Source organism: Diceros bicornis, chromosome 7, assembly GCF_020826845.1.
Source record: "Diceros bicornis minor isolate mBicDic1 chromosome 7, mDicBic1.mat.cur, whole genome shotgun sequence".
Lineage (NCBI taxonomy): Eukaryota > Metazoa > Chordata > Mammalia > Perissodactyla > Rhinocerotidae > Diceros > Diceros bicornis.
In genome coordinates, this window is record NC_080746.1 from 10,777,782 (window position 1) to 10,793,976 (window position 16,195).

A 16,195-nucleotide genomic window follows, 5' to 3' on the forward strand; every position below is an offset into this window, starting at 1 on the left:
CTGGGGAGCTACATGACCTCTCATGGAGTGTAATGCCTTGTCACGGTTTTTAGGATCCCACTGCACACATTCACCCAGCTGCTCAAGCCAGAAAAGTGGATCTCATCCCTGATGCCCCCTCTCCTCACCGCCATCCCCATTCCAAGCCTGTTGTTTCTCCACCTGTAACACCTCACAATGAAGGAAGCTCTGTCTTCCTTCATTGCCCCCTCTTCAGGCAGGGCATCACCATCTCTTGCAACAGCTTCCTAAAAGGTCTCCTTGCCCTTTTTTTTCCCTTCCTCCAATTACATACTGAAGCAGGAGAGGTCTTTCCAAAACACAGATCTGGCCGAATCAATCCCCTGCTCAAAACTCTTCTATGTCCCACCGATCCCTCAGTAGCCCAACACTGAAGACCCTCCATGATCCCAGCCCCACCTCTCAGTGCAGCCTCTCTCCCACACGACCCTCCTGTTTGATGGAGGATCTTGCATTTCACCTCGGCTACCAAGCCCTCTCTAGCTACTGGAGCTCCCTCAGCCTGTAGGCCTTCCACCCCCTCCCTTGTGACTTGTTTAATTCTTCACCCTTCAGGTATCAACCCAGACCCCCCCTCCCTTTAGGAGCCTTCCCGGACCCCACAAGATTTTATGAGGTGCTCTCAGAGTGGTCCACCCTTGTCTGATTACAGCACTTAACATAGTGCACTAGAAGCGCCTGCTTACCTGTTATCTGTCTCTATTCCCTCACTGTTCTCTACGCTCCAAAGGACATAACCCCATCCTGAATAATGCCTGAACATAGCGGCAATAAACATTTGTTGAATGAATAACAAATGATCAAATAAATGAATAAACAATGAATAAATGAATGAGTTGGGTATATAAGCTGAAAAAAATAGTACATAACAGGAGGTCATCACCACAGTGGAAACTGAGCACACAATGCGGGAGGCAGAGACACAGGATGGAGGCATGAAGAGGTCCGAGGGCTGATCCAGCAGGCGAGGAGCAAGAGAGGAAGGGAGGGGAGCTAGCAGAAAGGCAGGGTGGACATCTGAATCAACTGCCCCTTCCCACCCTGCTCCAGAGCCCCGCACCCCACTGCATAAATTTCAGCTACCTGAGAACAAGTTTCATCAATAAGGAGACTTACACTATTTCATAAACTTTCTTTAAATTAAAATCAGGCAACGCACGCACATACACATATACCCCACAGACATCTTCGTCGCTGAAAAGTTGCTCCCTATAAAATAAAAGAAGCTGTTTAAATGTCTTCCTTCCAAGCTAGCCCCACAGAGCTGGAGCTGAGAATACATTAGCCTTTAATGAAGTGAGACTCTCATCTTCCAGGAGACACCTCATTTAGCGCAATTGTTTCAGAGCCATTACAGAAAGACAATTACAAGGAAGCGGGGAGAGTAATTGGAAATGCTGGCAGGAGTTGGGCGAAATGATAATAAATAAAAATATTCAACCTAATAAGCTTCCAGGAGGGGGTGGGATGAAGAAAATCAACATAATTAGAACTGAACCTTAGCAAGGAAAAACAGACAGCAGGGTGGCAAGTGCTCAACTTGTACAGGAAGAAAGAAGAAGTCACATGCAGCCCAGGATGATTCTGGGGCTGCAAGCCGCTGGCCCCCTCTGGAAGCTGCTAGAAGGCAGAGGGGGCGCCCACAGCCCAGAGCTGCTGGGGGCTCCATGTGTGCTATTCCTGGTCACAGAAACGTGGGTGTGTGAAAGAGGCAGGCCCAGCCCGGCGCGGCCGGGGGTCCTCCATGTGCGGAGGGAGTCCGAGGGAGGAGCCCGCCTGAGCCCGGATTCTGCCGCTGTCAATCTCTAGTTGTGCAACCGTGGGCAAGAGGCCTCGGCTTTCTGGGCCTCGCTTGTCTCATCCTAAGATGAGGGAGGCGAACGCTAAGATCCGTGAGTGTTCTGTCTTCTGTGAAGGCCGTCTCCCTCTATGGGAGTGTCTTCCTCTCACGTTCACTCGTTATCTGATAGGTCCCCTCTTTGGTTCTGAAATTTCAACACCGAGCCTAGAAGGTAACTTAGAGACTCAGCCTAAGCATCATTTACATAAAAATCATTCCTGACCCCACTCCACTTCCCCCAGGGAGTGTGACCACTCCCTGATTGTTCTGGGCCCTGGCCATGCCCACTGGGGTCTAGCACTGCTCCCAGAACACAACTGCATTTGTTGATAGGTCTGTCTCTCCCGAAAAGGCTGCAAGTACTGACTGGAGCATTTGCAGAGGAAACAGTATGAGGTCGGCGATTTGTTTCAGAATAACCCCAGTGAAGAGGGGAGTGCTGATTTACATTATGATTTCTTGTTTGGTTGTTTTTGAAAAAAAGGAATGTTAGTAATTTGAGGTCAGGGACCTCAAATTTGCCCCCTAGGAGCTGGCTCAGAACCTGGCACATAGTAGGCACATATTTTTTTTTGTTGCATGATGGATCTCTAGTAAATACAGCGAGTATACTGTCTGGGAGTGGACAGTTGAGAATTAAATTGAAGTCAAATTTTCAAACTTTAAAAGATTCTCAGGGGCCGGCCCAGTGGCTTAGCGGTTAAGTGCACACGCTCAGCTACTGGCGGCCCAGGTTCAGATCCCGGGCACGCACCGACGCACCGCTTCTCCAGCCATGCTGAGGCTGCGTCCCACATACAGCAACTAGAAGGATGTGCAACTATGACATACAACTATCTACTGGGGCTTTGGGGGGAAAAAAAAAAAGGAGGAGGATTGGCAATAGATGTTAGCTCAGAGCTGGTCTTCCTCAGCAAAAAGAGGAGGATTAGCACGGATGTTAGCTCAGGGCTGATCTTCCTCACACACACAAAAAAAATTAATTAAAAAAATAAATAAATAAAAGATTCTCAGATAATCTCAATCAATTCAAATAAATATAATTCAAGCTACGCTTAATTTATTGGGTATCTGCAGTGTGCCAGGCCTTGGAAATTCACAGGGGAGTAGGATCCCAGGGTTCCTTTCTTTAAGGAATTTGCTATCTAGTGAGATGCAGGTTGTAAAGCTTTAGGCCTGAGGGGAGGCCACACTCGCGAGTGAGACACTTGTCTGGAGACACTAGCAAATATGACTAGTCTCACCTCCTGGACGTGGGCCAGTGGCCTAAGTCCATGGTCCTCAGATGAGTTTTCAACTCTATCAGTAAAAATCTTTAACACACTCTCAATATACACATATATAAACCTGCATGTGTGTGTATATATTAAACATACTACTATACCAGTATGTGATGTTTCTTATGGAACATATGCCAAAATAGAAATCTAAACAGGATGAGATTAAAAAAAATACAAATAAATAAAGTTGTAATATTTTCTTCTCTTATTCCAATGGCCCATCTTCCTTGGGCTCTCCCATGGGCTCTCCAGATGGAGCGGAGGATAGGCAGAGAAAAATGACCCCTTAATTTATCAGTATCAGTGTTCTGGGACTTGACAGGCCTGCCATACAGAAGTAGTTCCAGTCTGCTCAGTATACCAAGTAGAATTGAACACCTGTTTTTCTTTTGCTGTCCATAGCATCCAGTTTCCAGTGACAAATGTGCTTCCAGGTCCATTAGAACTCTGGGGCAGAAAAGTCAAAGCAGAGAATGGGAGAAGAACCCAGACACCTCCCTCTGAGAGAGATTAGGAGTAGTCTTGTTCATTCCTTCCTTTGGCAAATACGTATCATAAATTCAGAATGTGTAGGCACCGTGCCAGGTGGAGTGCGGGCTGCAGAGGCACCAGCCATGGACCCTGTGCTGACACAGCTTTGTGTTCAAGGACACATGCAGACATACTTGGGATGCAGGTGGACACTGGTCAGTGTCGGGAGATTCAGGCAAGGTGCTCTGGGAGGGAGAAACTGCTTTCCCCTGAGAGTTCTAAGACTTGTGGAAGAGGCAGCACAGGACTAGGGAGGATGGGCAGAGTTTGGCCACATAGAGAGACAAGAGAGATTTTATAGGAAAAGAAATGTCCACAGCAAAGCCACAGGGGCAAAAAATTAAGGAGGTCATTTTTCTCTGCCTATTCTCACCTCCATCTGGAGAGCCCATATCCTGTCCCTAGGTGGGAGAGAGAATACTTAGTAGAATTGCAAATAAAAGAGACAGGGACATGCTCTCAGACTGGACACTCTGGAAATTAGTGAGGTCTGCTGCCATGACAGCCTCCCTTCAAACACGCCAGAGGTTCGTCCACAAAACCAACATTTATCGAGTGCCAAAGGCTAATGGGAGAGGAAGGCATTCTAGTAATGGGCATTCTCTTCTGCTAGGGATGAACTGAGCATGATCCGGCCTACAGGACAGACAGAACAGGTGCCCTAGGGCCCATGCTAGTTATAGGACAGTACACTCTGGACTCTTTATCCTTGGAGAGCAAGGTATGTCTGGTAAAGACATAAGTGAAATACAGTGTGATAAATAGTCACAGAAAGATGCCGAATGTGCACCGAGAGCTCAAGGAAGATAAACCCTAGCTAAGATGTGGTCACAGACTTACTCATCACTGAGAAACTGAGCTCTAAGCAGGTAAACAAGGGGCTGGAGGGCATTCTAAGCAAAGAGAACCCCATGTGTAGAAGCAGAGAGGCACAAAACGGTACAGAAACCCAAAATCCTGCTGGTAAAGGCAGATGGTCCTGGGATCCAGCAAATCCAGAGAAAGCAGGAGCCATTGTGGCCCTGGAGGGAGACAAGAGGCCCTTAGGTCGCTCTCAGGCTGACCCTGCTGGGCCTAGAGCTGGGTACTACATACAGGCAGTGCTTAATAAATGTGTGTTGATTGTCGATTGTCATTTCTAGGAAGTAAGGGCTGAATAAGCAAGTCATTCTTATAAAGCACCAGGCAGGGCCACATGCTGAGATGCATTTATTAAAGTCTTATGATGAGAGAGGGAAGGAAGAAAAAACAAAAAGGAGGAGATAGGACTGAGTCAGGGGCTGCCCATCATCATCCCCACAGCGCCTCTCGCCCTCAATATCCAGGAGCAGGCACAGAGTCTAAGAGAGGAAGGTAGATAGACCCATGCAAAAGAAAGGGAACCAGCAACAATGTTCTGAGTTCCAAAGCAGGGCCAAGGCTTCCCATTATTTCCTTTCATTTTCCCAACAAGCCTGTAAGAGGAGGTTATTATCACTCTTTAACAGATGGGGAAACTAAGGCTGGGACACAGTCCTATCTCGTCAGGGGAGGAAAGGGAAGAGTAGGGATTGAGCTCAAGTGTGTTGCTCTGCCACTGCACTCCATTTCTCAGATGCTTCCCAGACCCCAGGGCAGACGGGGCAAGGGGGAGGTAGAGATGGGCACAGGTGGTGCTCAGCCCAGGTCCCGGGTCTCCTCCTGTCACCCCGGTTCTGCCACCCCCTGGATGTCCTTAGGTGAAACCCCAGGAGTTGGTGAGGACCTGCCCCAAGGCCCAGGCCAGAGATAGCCAGCAGCCCTCTAGACCTGGAAGGTTCTCTGTTAACGGCAGCTCAGAAGGATCCCTAGATGAGTCCACAGCAACCTCCCAGCCCCTCTCTCCCTGGTTCCTTGATCCAGCCTTGATTTACATTTTGCATCTAGAAAGCCAACACCCACCCTACAAAACCCCTGGGACCTCCCCAGGCCCTGATATCACCCCTCTCCCAGGAAGTGGGAGCCCTGAGTTCCAGTCCAGCCTCTATCACCAAACCCTCGGTGGCCTTAAAGTAAGCATTGCCTCCTTTGAGTCTCAGTTTTTCCACTCAGTACTGAGGAGTTCAGTGATCTCTAAGGTCCTTCAGCATCCTGTGAGCCTCTTCCTCACTCCCCAGACTTATCCTTTTCCTCCCTGCCCCCCCCCCCCCCGCCAAAAGCCAGGGGTCCCTCCCCTCAGACGAGCCAACTGCAGGCTGAGCAACCACCATAGGCCCCTGGGTATCCCAGGCTACAGCATCTTAACCCGAGGCTCGCAACCTGAGGCAGGCAGGCTAAGACCAGGGCCTCTGTACAGCTCAGCCAGGAGGTGCTACTCAGGAGGTTCGAGGAGGTGACAAGGTCCCTGATTCAAAGCCAACGCCAACTGCTTCATCTCAGAGAGCTGTCCGAGTGCAGTGGGAAGCACACAGTCTTTGGAGTCATCAGACCTGAATTCAATCCTGTCTGCTCCTCTTAGTAGCTGTGGAACCTTGAGCACACAGCTTAACCTCTCTGATTAAGCCCAGCTCCCTGACTTGTTCTATTATTAGAGGACCTGCCTCAGAGGGTGGGCGGGAGGGTTACAACAGATAATGCATGAGAAGCACTGAGCGCCCTGCCTGTCACACAGTAGAAACTATTCTTCTTTGATCCCTGCTAGATTAGTATAATAGTAGGACTCCCAGAGTACTTGACAGTCGTGGGAACCACGTGGTACAGGGGAGAGCGCTGCCACTCACGCTCAGCCAGTCACCAAGGCTGAGCAGTTTCATGATGAAAAAACCCATCTTCCAGCAGGAAAGGGCTCCCCCGGGGAGAAACCCAGGGGGGTCACTTGAATGTGATACACTTTTTTTTCAATTGGGTTTAAAGTTATAAAACAACAGCAGTGAACTCCTCCTGCCTCTGCAGGCACTTGGGCCCAGGTGGGGATCAGGGTTATTAATTAAACTCACCCAACCTCTCCCACAAGAACAGGTGATCCCGAGCCTGGACACTTCCCACCGTGTTGTCTCCTGCACCAGAAAGTGGCTCCTCCACTAGTCCCTGCCTGGAGATGGAACTGCCTCGTGGATCAACTTCACAGGCACCCTCAGACGCCCACCCCCAGACGCCCACCCCAACCTAGCCTAATTCAGTCCTAAGTATTCCTAAGGTGCCTTCCAATTTCCCGCTGTAATAAATGGCACAGAATGCAAATGGAGGTGGATGTGGGACACAGATGTTTGCACTAATTTAATTGAGGGAACACCTTGGATTAAACACTTTGCAAAACACTCACAAATAGGTTCAGTGCATTCGGTAATGAAAAGCCTCCCAGCCCCCTGGCACTTTGCTGAGGCTGCCTGGGGCTCCAGGAGAGCTGCTGGGGGTGGGAGGGCATGGGGGAGAGGCCCTGAGCAGGGTGGAGACAAGATGCCTCCAAATCCAGGGAGAAGGTGAGGGAGCCGGGTTCCTGGAAGGGCTTCCAGCAGATTCTCTGCCAGCTGGGGCCGACTCCACCATGAGACAGAATCTGGACAGGCTAGAGATGTAGGAAGGCAGCATCTGCCTCCCCAGGTTGGTAATTACTTACCTGTAGGGGTCAGCAACAGGCAGGTACCTCCCCATCCTCAGGATTCAGTGCCAACTTGGAAGCCTCACTGCTCACCTGGCTGACGGCCAGTCACCCACCTTTACGGGATTGGGGTCCCCGGACATAGTGACCCCAGGGAAGATCAGCCTATTTGATCTTCTGTGGGTGAGGGTGGGTGGGAAATATCTCTTAGAAATTTGGGAGTTATTTGCAAGGCACTGCTAATTTCTCTGAAGCTTCTTCTTCACCTTTCCCTATAGCTTAGGGTGCTTCAAAAGTTCAAATCCTGTGCATTTACCAAGCCCCAACCTTCCTTTCACCTCTCACCCATCCATCCATTCATCCACTCAGCTCTGGAGCTCCAGAGCTGAATGATGCTCAGAACCTGCCCTGGATGGAGGTGCATCATGTGGTGAGAGAGATAGACATTTACAGTCCCAGGTACACTGTAGTAAATGCCCTCAGGGAGACAGAGCTGGTAACTTGGGAGTCCAGAGGGTGACAGTGCAGCAACTTGGGATGAAAGGGTCAAAAGACCTTTTTTTGAAAGAGAGGAAAAGAGGAGAAGAGGAGAAAAACATTCCTGGCAGAGGGAACAGCATAGATAACGAGGTTTAAAAGTCCAGGCAATTGTAGAGATTCAGGAGAGACCATTTACATGGGACTACTTGGGGGACAGGTGGCACAAATGAAGATGGGACCACTTTCACCAGACCCCTCCTCTCACTCCAGCCCCTAAAATTTCCCATAGTTCGGCAAATCTGGAATTAGTTCCCATAATGATTGCTCTGTAAGTCTCAGAGTTCAAATCAGGCCTGGATGATTTTATATTCCTGAAAACAGAATCCCTCATTTTCAAACACAATGACACTTCAAGTATAATAACCATTATAATAATAACCTCTTACACTTGCATAGTGCTTTATAGTTTATAAAACACTCTCACATATCTCTTATAACCCTCTACCAACAACCCTTCGAGAAAGATAGAATAGGTAGCAGTAGTATTCTTGCTTTCTGGATAAGAAAATTAAATCTCAAGGTCCCAGCTACGTAAATAACAGAACTAGGGCTCAAACTCAAGTCTGACACCAAAGTGCATGCTTGTTCAATCATTCAGTCATTCACTCAATTCACTCATCCAATCATTCAGTGCATCACAGAGTATTTGTTGAGCACCTACTATATACCAAGAAACACTTCAGACTCAGTGCATAGCATGATGGGAATATTAAGATGACTAAAGGGCTAGAGGAAGAGACAGAACATGACAGACATACCTGTACCAAATGGAAAAGGCCACATAGACAGAAATCAGTCCTACATAGACATACATAGATAGAAATCCTACATAGACAGAACATACATAGACAGTCCTACATAGACAGAAATCAGTCTCCTGACCCCCACCACCATTGTCCATCTGTGAGTTTGGGGGCCCTACTAGAGAGCCCCTCTCCATCACTCCACCCTCTTCTCCTTGGTTCATTCATTCATCTTTTCATTCAACCAAATTTGTAGGGTGCCTGTTATGGCCAGGCATGATCTCAGGTCCTGGAATTAGGAGAAGAATAAGATTGAGTCCTTAACTTGGAGAGATGGACAAATAACCGTGTTTGAGGTCCTGTGATGACATACAGGACAAAGCAGGAATGCAGCAGTGTTTCACGAAAGGCAGGGAAGCTCTGTGAGGAGGTAGTCACAGAGGAGATATGTGAGCTGGGTCTTGTGATAACAGCGGTTATCCAGGCCGAGGACATTCCAGACAGAGGGAAGAGCAAGTGCAGGGGCTCTGAGGTGTGAGGTTATACAGGTATTTGGGGGGGAAACTGAGCAACCTGGTATATTTGGGATATGAGGAGTAGGAGTGTGCCTGTGTGTTTGAGTGTCTGTAAGTAACAGGGAGGAGGGAGCAGCACGGAGGTGGGAGATGAAACTGGAAAAGTAGACAGGGCTGAGCTGTGAAGCCCACAGTCAGCCAGGCCAAGGAAGCCGTAGACAGTCAAGAACCACGGGGTGGTGGAGCACCGTGTGACGTGGTCACATACTCACAACAGCACTACGCAGGCGCCAGCTGTTGCAGGCACAGTGCTAGGCTCCTCCGCCTACAAGAGGCTATCCTCGGCACACTGCTGATAAATGAATTTCACAAGCTAGTCTCCTCTTTGATTCATGCAATTATCCTTGGAGAAATGGCCAATTTTGGAGCAATTTTTCCTCTCAGAAGAGCCAGATTGGCTGGCTAACAGCAAAGGCAAGGGGAGGGGTTCCCACAGGACCACTTTCTGCCCCCTCCCACACCACCACCAGCAGCACCCACAGCCAGAGCTGCTTGGAACAGTGCTTGGAAATCCTGAGAACCTCCCGGGGATTTGGGAAGAACTTGAGAACAGACAATGGTGTAGGTGACAACAGCCATAGGGGAAGAAATAAAAAGGGGGGGAAATCTCGGGGTCGGCCCTGTGGCACCGCGGTTAAGCACTGGCGCTCCGCTTAGGCAGCCCGGGGTTCGGATCCCCGGCGCGCACTGACACACCGCTTGTCAAGCCATGCTGTGGCAGCGTACCATATAAAGTGGAGGAAGATGAGCACGGATGTTAGCCTAGGGCCAGTCTTCCTCAGCAAAAAGAGGAGGATTGGCAGATGTTAGCCCAGGGCTGATCTTCCTCACAAAAAAAAAAAGGTGGGGGGCAATCTCTCAGACTGGACAAAGATTTATGAGTGTCTGCATTTCCAGTGAGCAGGAGAGAGAGGCAAGGTGGGTGGTGGCAGCCACCTTGCAGTTTCCAAACCCTGCTGAAGCCTCTCCAGTCCTGCTCACAGCAGGGAAGTTTCTCACTCCCCTTCTTTCTCTTCTCTCCCCCTCCCTCCCTTGCCTCCTTCCCAGCTCCTCTCTAGAAAGGTTTATGGGGAAGACTCCAAATAGCCCCCTCTCCTGCAGGCATAGTCACACCAACTGAAAGGAGATTTAATTAGCAAAATCTCGTTAGGCAGACGAAATTATCCGTAAGACAATACTCCTCTGGACAGGGGGTACGATTAAACAAAGCCATTAATTGAGAGAGTCGCTTTGGCAGCTCCCCGGATGCATTCATCTCTGGGCAGGCTCCACTTTGCCTCCTTGGGCCAGCGGAACAGACTCTGCCTCCTCTCCACCTGCCCCACCCCCTCCCCACTTCCTCCCCACTCTTCCAGAGCCCCTCCAGTCGGGGCTGCAGACCTCGGCATCTCATCAGCGGCCTCTCTGCCGCCAGATTCCTGCTAAAGTGCCTTGATTGCATAATGTCTATTTGCATCATGTAAATTGCAATCTCCTAGCTTGGGAGAAAGGAATCACAGAACAGCCATTATTTTTTACCACTCCACAAAAATTCTACATTTAGAAAGCAGATTTGCAGCTCAGAAAGCCGTATAAATCTGAATCTGCCAGAAATGCCATTAAATCACACCAATTAAGCTGGACCAACGAAGAGCCCCTGTCACTGTTCCCTGCACACTCAAGGACTCCCAGCCCAGATGGAGGCCGCAAGAAACTGGTGGCTGTGGCAGCAGGGCTGGAGCCAGGAGATACAAGAGGCAGGAAATTCTGTTTTATAAACGTTAACTCACACCCTAAGCATAGGCACCCATCGAGACCTGGTGGAGAAAGGAGAGAAAGGGGCTAGAACCAGTCTGAGTCATTTCCAAGCTCACTGCCTGACTTCTAGGGGCACACTGTCTGTCTGCAGACTTTTAATTTGCAGAGCAGGAGAGAGTATGTGAGGAGGAAGCCTGCACCTGTAGCCAAGGTAGTGGGGTGGGCCAAGGCGTTTCACTTGGGGGTGAAACATCGTGCCTGTAGCAGCCCTTTAACGACCTTTACTCTATTCTCCCAAATCCCCTCCAGCCAAGTGAAAGAAAACCTAGGACAAATCCTGCTCAGACTGGGCTGGACCGGGCTGGAATCTGAGCTCCTTTTAAGAGCTGTTTCCTAGGGGTCAATGGGGAGAGAGGTGAGTCACAGGTCCCTGGGAAAGGGGCACTCCCTCTGACAGCTACTCATGATTCCAGCTTCCCTGAAGCTGTATACCTGGTTACTCTTTTGCCTCTTTATTGCTCATTCAAGATTCATTTGTCAAAGGGCAAGATGCTAATGTGTATTATTAAAATATCAATAGTTTATGAGTGAACTTTTATGGAGGGTACAGTTAAAGGGAAGATTCCTGACCATCTCTGTCAGGAGCAATGAAAAGGAACAATCTTTCTTTCCAACTCCACTTTTTATTTATTTACTGGGTGAGTGAATGACTGAAGCCTTATTGAATCCCTATTGTGTGCCAGGAATGGCGCTAGGGCTTTCACATGCTGGATTTCATTTCGTCCCCACAGCAGTCCTGGAAGGGATACAATCCCATTTCCATTCTAGAGATGAGGAATCTGAAGACCAAAGAGATGAGCCCGGGACCACAGAGGTGCAAGGCTGGGATTCAAGCCCCAGCTTTGGACTTTAAACCCAACATTTTTCCCCGAAGTTGGAGCCTTGAAAATACAAATGATCTTTCTGTTTTTATCTGTTTCCTTCACCTGCCCAAATTAAACATTAGTTTCCTGAGGTAAGTTTCACAAATGGGGAAAAGAGAGAACAGGAAATCATTCCAAACTTTCATATAAACCCATTTCCATAAGTGGGCCTCCATTTTAGACACATCTAACAAGTTCCCAGAACCTTTTCTGCACAATTAGAATCTTAGAACCAAGGGGGACATTAGAGATGATGTCATCAGGCTTCCCCATTTTACAGGAGAGGAAACTGAGGTTCTTGGGCCACACAAAAGTGATTACGTCTCTAGAACAGAGTCTTAAATTTGATTTCACCTCTGTTACTAACTTACTCTGTCACTCGTTAGGGTATTTCTCCTGTTCTCTGAGCCTCCACTCCTTTTCTGTAGCACAGAGATGATAGTAGAATCTCAGAAAGCAGTGTAAGGAGGGTTCAATGAGAAAACGCACATCGAGGGCTTAGCACAGGATCTAGCAGGCAGAAAGTGCTCAGTCAATGTTGGTTATTAATAGTAAGCTGACTTGTGGAAGACTCCAGGACTCTCTCTCCAAACCCCAGCACCTTTCCTCAAACCAAGCCCAATTACCCCTCTCTTCCCTGCTTCCTCCCTTTTGGTATTAGCCATTCTCAGATCTTGGCCCTTTGGGAAAATGAACTCATTCTATTTCCACTCTTTGGTTGCTTGAATTTTCCTTCTACCCTCGTAAGTTGTAACAAGGCATCCAGTGCACTCAGATTCTCTTCCAAAATTTAGCTGCATCTGGGTCAGGAAAATGGTAAAGGGAAGGGAACCTGGTCCTTAAGGGCACAGCCTCCTGCACGTTATAGTGTGTGGCAGAGGGAAAGGAAGGAGAGGAGAGGATGTGGGGGTACAGAGAGGAAGGGCTCCCTGGACCTCCTCAGTCCCCAGCACAGCCCCGATAGCCTCTTAAGTCCTGATCTTTGTCTGAAACCTGCCCCAGCTTGGAAGTCCGTGCAGTTGGGGATGTGCGGAGCCCTGGATAAGAATGAAAGACTCAAGGCTTGTGGAGTCCTTGGTCACAAATCAAAGCCATCCCTAGACCTGGCACTTAAGCTGTGGGTTGCAAACTGGAACCACTCTTGCTGAGATGGACTATAAGGTAGAGGTTTCTCAGCATGTCCTCAGGGAGTCCCACCCCAGAAGGAAGCCCATCCTGGCCTCAGGGAAGGCCCTTTAAATATAGACATTCTGTGAGTTAAGGGACAGTTTGGTTATCTAAGGCAGGGGTTTCTTTAACCTGTCTTTGGAAATAGATGAGGCTGTGCTGTGCCCGACTTAAATGCTGGTTGTGGTAAATTGTACTTTCCAAAGATGGCTGCAACAACATATATCCCATCCCTCATGCTCCTCTTTCAATGTGATATTGATACTCCTTCTTCAAGAGGTGGTGGTGGGAGGGTGTCTGTGTTCCCTTCTTTAAACCTAGGTGGGCCTTTGTAACTGCCCCCATCAAGAGAACGTCGTGGAAGTGACTGGACTTCAGCAATGCAGCTTCCTCCTGGCTCTTGTTCTCTCAGGATGAACCCCCTTGACATCCAACCACTATATTGTGAGGAAGTCCAAGCCACATGGAGAGGTCACAGGGGACTAGACAACAGCCTCAGCTAACATCTCAGCCAACTGCTAGTATCAATCCCCAGAATTACGAGTGAATGAGCCTTCAGATGATTCCACACCCAGCTTTTGAGTTACCCCAGCTGAACTCACAGACCTGGTGGAACAGAGATAAGCTGAACCCACTGTGCCCTGTTTGAATTCCTGACTCACAGAATATGACCATAATAAATGTTGTTAAGTCACTATGTTTTGGGATGGTTTGCTACACAGCTGTAGTAACTGGAACACAACTGGAATTAAATTAGAATGTTTGCTGTTTCCGTCTCAAAGCTAGCCCTCACTGGTCTTCTCTCTGACATTTCAGGCTTTCAGACTATTCCTTCCTCAATGGGCCCCAGTCCCTTGGAGCCTGCCTCCCTCTTCCTTCTCTTCCTACCCCTCCAAAAGGTAAGATCCTCTTGCCTGAGGTGGCCTTAGCAAACCACTCGCTGAAAGATCATTTGAATCTTCCCATTTCAGAGTCCTGGGACCTGAAGAAACCTGCTGTCCCTCCTTCCTCAGTGCAGGTCTAAGAGGGTGTCCTGGTAAGGGAGCTTTCCCTGGCTGTGGGTGGCCCAGTGCAAGGTGCCTGGCTGTCCGCAGAGACAGGGAGGGAATGAGCAGACCTATTTCCCCCACACTCTCCACTCATTAAGGTTCACGCTCAGCTTGCTCCTCTCATACTTGACTTGACTTATGAGGTCCCTCTAACCTCCGGTGCGAGGAGACATCGATTCTCACAAAGGTCATTATCTTTCTACTCTGGCTCCTCCCAGCCCCCAGCCCCATCTCCTAGGTACGTTTTCCTGGAACAGGATGGAGGGAGGAACCCTTCCCCACCCCCTGGGCCTGGGGATCTGACCACTCCAGAGCCCAGGATGAAGAGGAGGTGCCCTGGGGGCCACGGCCCGTCAATCACAGAGGCGACCAGCACTGAATCTCAGGCCATTAGGCGGGAGGGCCGGCGCCCTGCTCACTCACCGGGCAGCCATCGGCAGGATGTTAGACGATCGCAGGGCGACCATTCTTATGATTTATTCAAATAGTCATTACAGTCAATCTATTTTTACACAGAGGTGAAGATGTGCATTGATAACGGTTAATCATTTATAATTCCATGGACTGGTTGGAAGCCAATGTACTATCAAAGTCGCAGCAGCAACTCAGCCTCCAGCAGTCCCAGAAGCAGGGTGGAGAAGCTAAGCAGCCCAGGGCAACCCAGTCTTCCAACTAACATTTGCCACTAGGTTGAGGGTGCAGTGGGGACACAAAGATGTGGGAATCCCAGACCGCCTGCAGGAGCTCACAGCCTCGCTGAGGGCACACAGTAAAGTGCAGGCAGAGGGGTGCCCAGAAGACAAAGGGTACGGCAGAATTTCAGAGGAAGGAGAAATCAATTCCAGCTGGAGTTACCAAAGAAGTCTCCACGGAGGATACTGGACTTAGGCTGGGTCCTACAGGTGGGTAGACATTTGCTAAGTGGCAGAACCAATATGAGCAAATACGCATATGCATAAGGTGGAGCTATTACTGCATTGATAGAAGAGAAGTGATCTTCAGTATTTCCTTTTAGCTCTCTCACGCCTTGCTGGAAATAACCAGATGTAAAAGCAAGCGCGGGCTATGCACTTGACCCAGTTCCTCCTCTCACTGCCTCCCAAGCTTAGTCCACAGACAACAGTGGCTGGGGTCTGGGTTGGCCTTGCAAACTCAGGAGCTTCCCTTTCCGACACTCATGACACACATTACACATCAAGTCCACCTTAATGCACAATCAATAAAGTCTAATTAAAAAGGATGTCATATTACAGGGCTTCTTTGTCACATTCAGACCTAATCTAATTAGAGGTCCACTGTATTTTACATTCTGACTAGCTTATTGTCGAGTGTTTCTCTTGCACAATGCATGGCTGTTAAAGATCAGGTTCAGGGCTGGTCTTTAACCCATAACCTTATTGAGTCAGCATGGAAAACACCAATCACAGTTACTTACAGTTCGCAGTTCCTTTTCTGGTGAGCCGCATGGAGGATGGAAAGCCTCAGAGTCCTGCTCCAGACTTCACCTGTCAATAAAAGAAAACATTTTTATAAACTGTGCATGATTCTGCTAGGAGTGAGAGTCAAGGTGGGGATGAGGGTAAACTCAGAAGTGGGTCTGGCTCAAGAGCAAAGCTGGGACTGGCAGCCCTGTGTCCATAGTGCTGGCTGGGAAAGTTTCTGAGAGAAGTATTCCAGCTGCAAAAGGATTATTGTTTAGACAGCTAACCAGGCCAGAGAGCCGGAATCATTCCCTCCTTACCTATTTGGTGCCTCAATTTCTTGTGAGTTGCATCCCTTTCCCTACAGGAATCCCAGAGAAAAAGAGGCTCATGACTGTTGAGAGCCCTAAGCTGACCAAGGCAATAATCATTTACTGATGCCTCCTTTCTGAAGTAAGACCCCATGCAGGGGGACAGAGCTGAGGAGCCCCTGTGAAAGCTTGCAATCTATATGCAGAAGGCTGCCAAAACCAGCATACAAACAACACTGATGCTGTTGTTTAGGCAGGTTTATGGAAAGTCCTGATATAGGAGAGAACTTTCAAGTCAAGGTGAAGAGTCCACTTGGGCTGGAAGGAAAAGAGTGTGCATGAAGAATGATGGGGGCAAGACTGGAAATATCAAAAAACATGACATCTTTTAATTCTCTTTCTGGGATAAAGAAACAAAACAACAAGAAGAAAAACCCAGCATGTATTTATCAGGTGTCCACTCCATGATCTATATTCGCCAGGAATAAAATCCAGGGGTCC

General features: G+C 48.8%; 1 protein-coding gene across 3 annotated transcripts in view; it reads right to left on the bottom strand.

Annotated features, from left to right (window-relative positions):
- PKNOX2 (PBX/knotted 1 homeobox 2) overlaps window positions 1–15,470 on the bottom strand; it is a 186,486-nt gene extending 171,016 nt beyond the window's left edge. For 2 of the 3 annotated variants that reach the window (XM_058544884.1, XM_058544883.1), the window contains exon 1: window positions 15,398–15,470. The gene's annotated coding sequence lies outside the window, so the exon portion shown is untranslated. The remainder of the gene's footprint in view (window positions 1–15,397) is intronic. The other variant, XM_058544885.1, reaches the window with a different exon arrangement.
- Window positions 15,471–16,195: the final 725 nt, after the last annotated feature.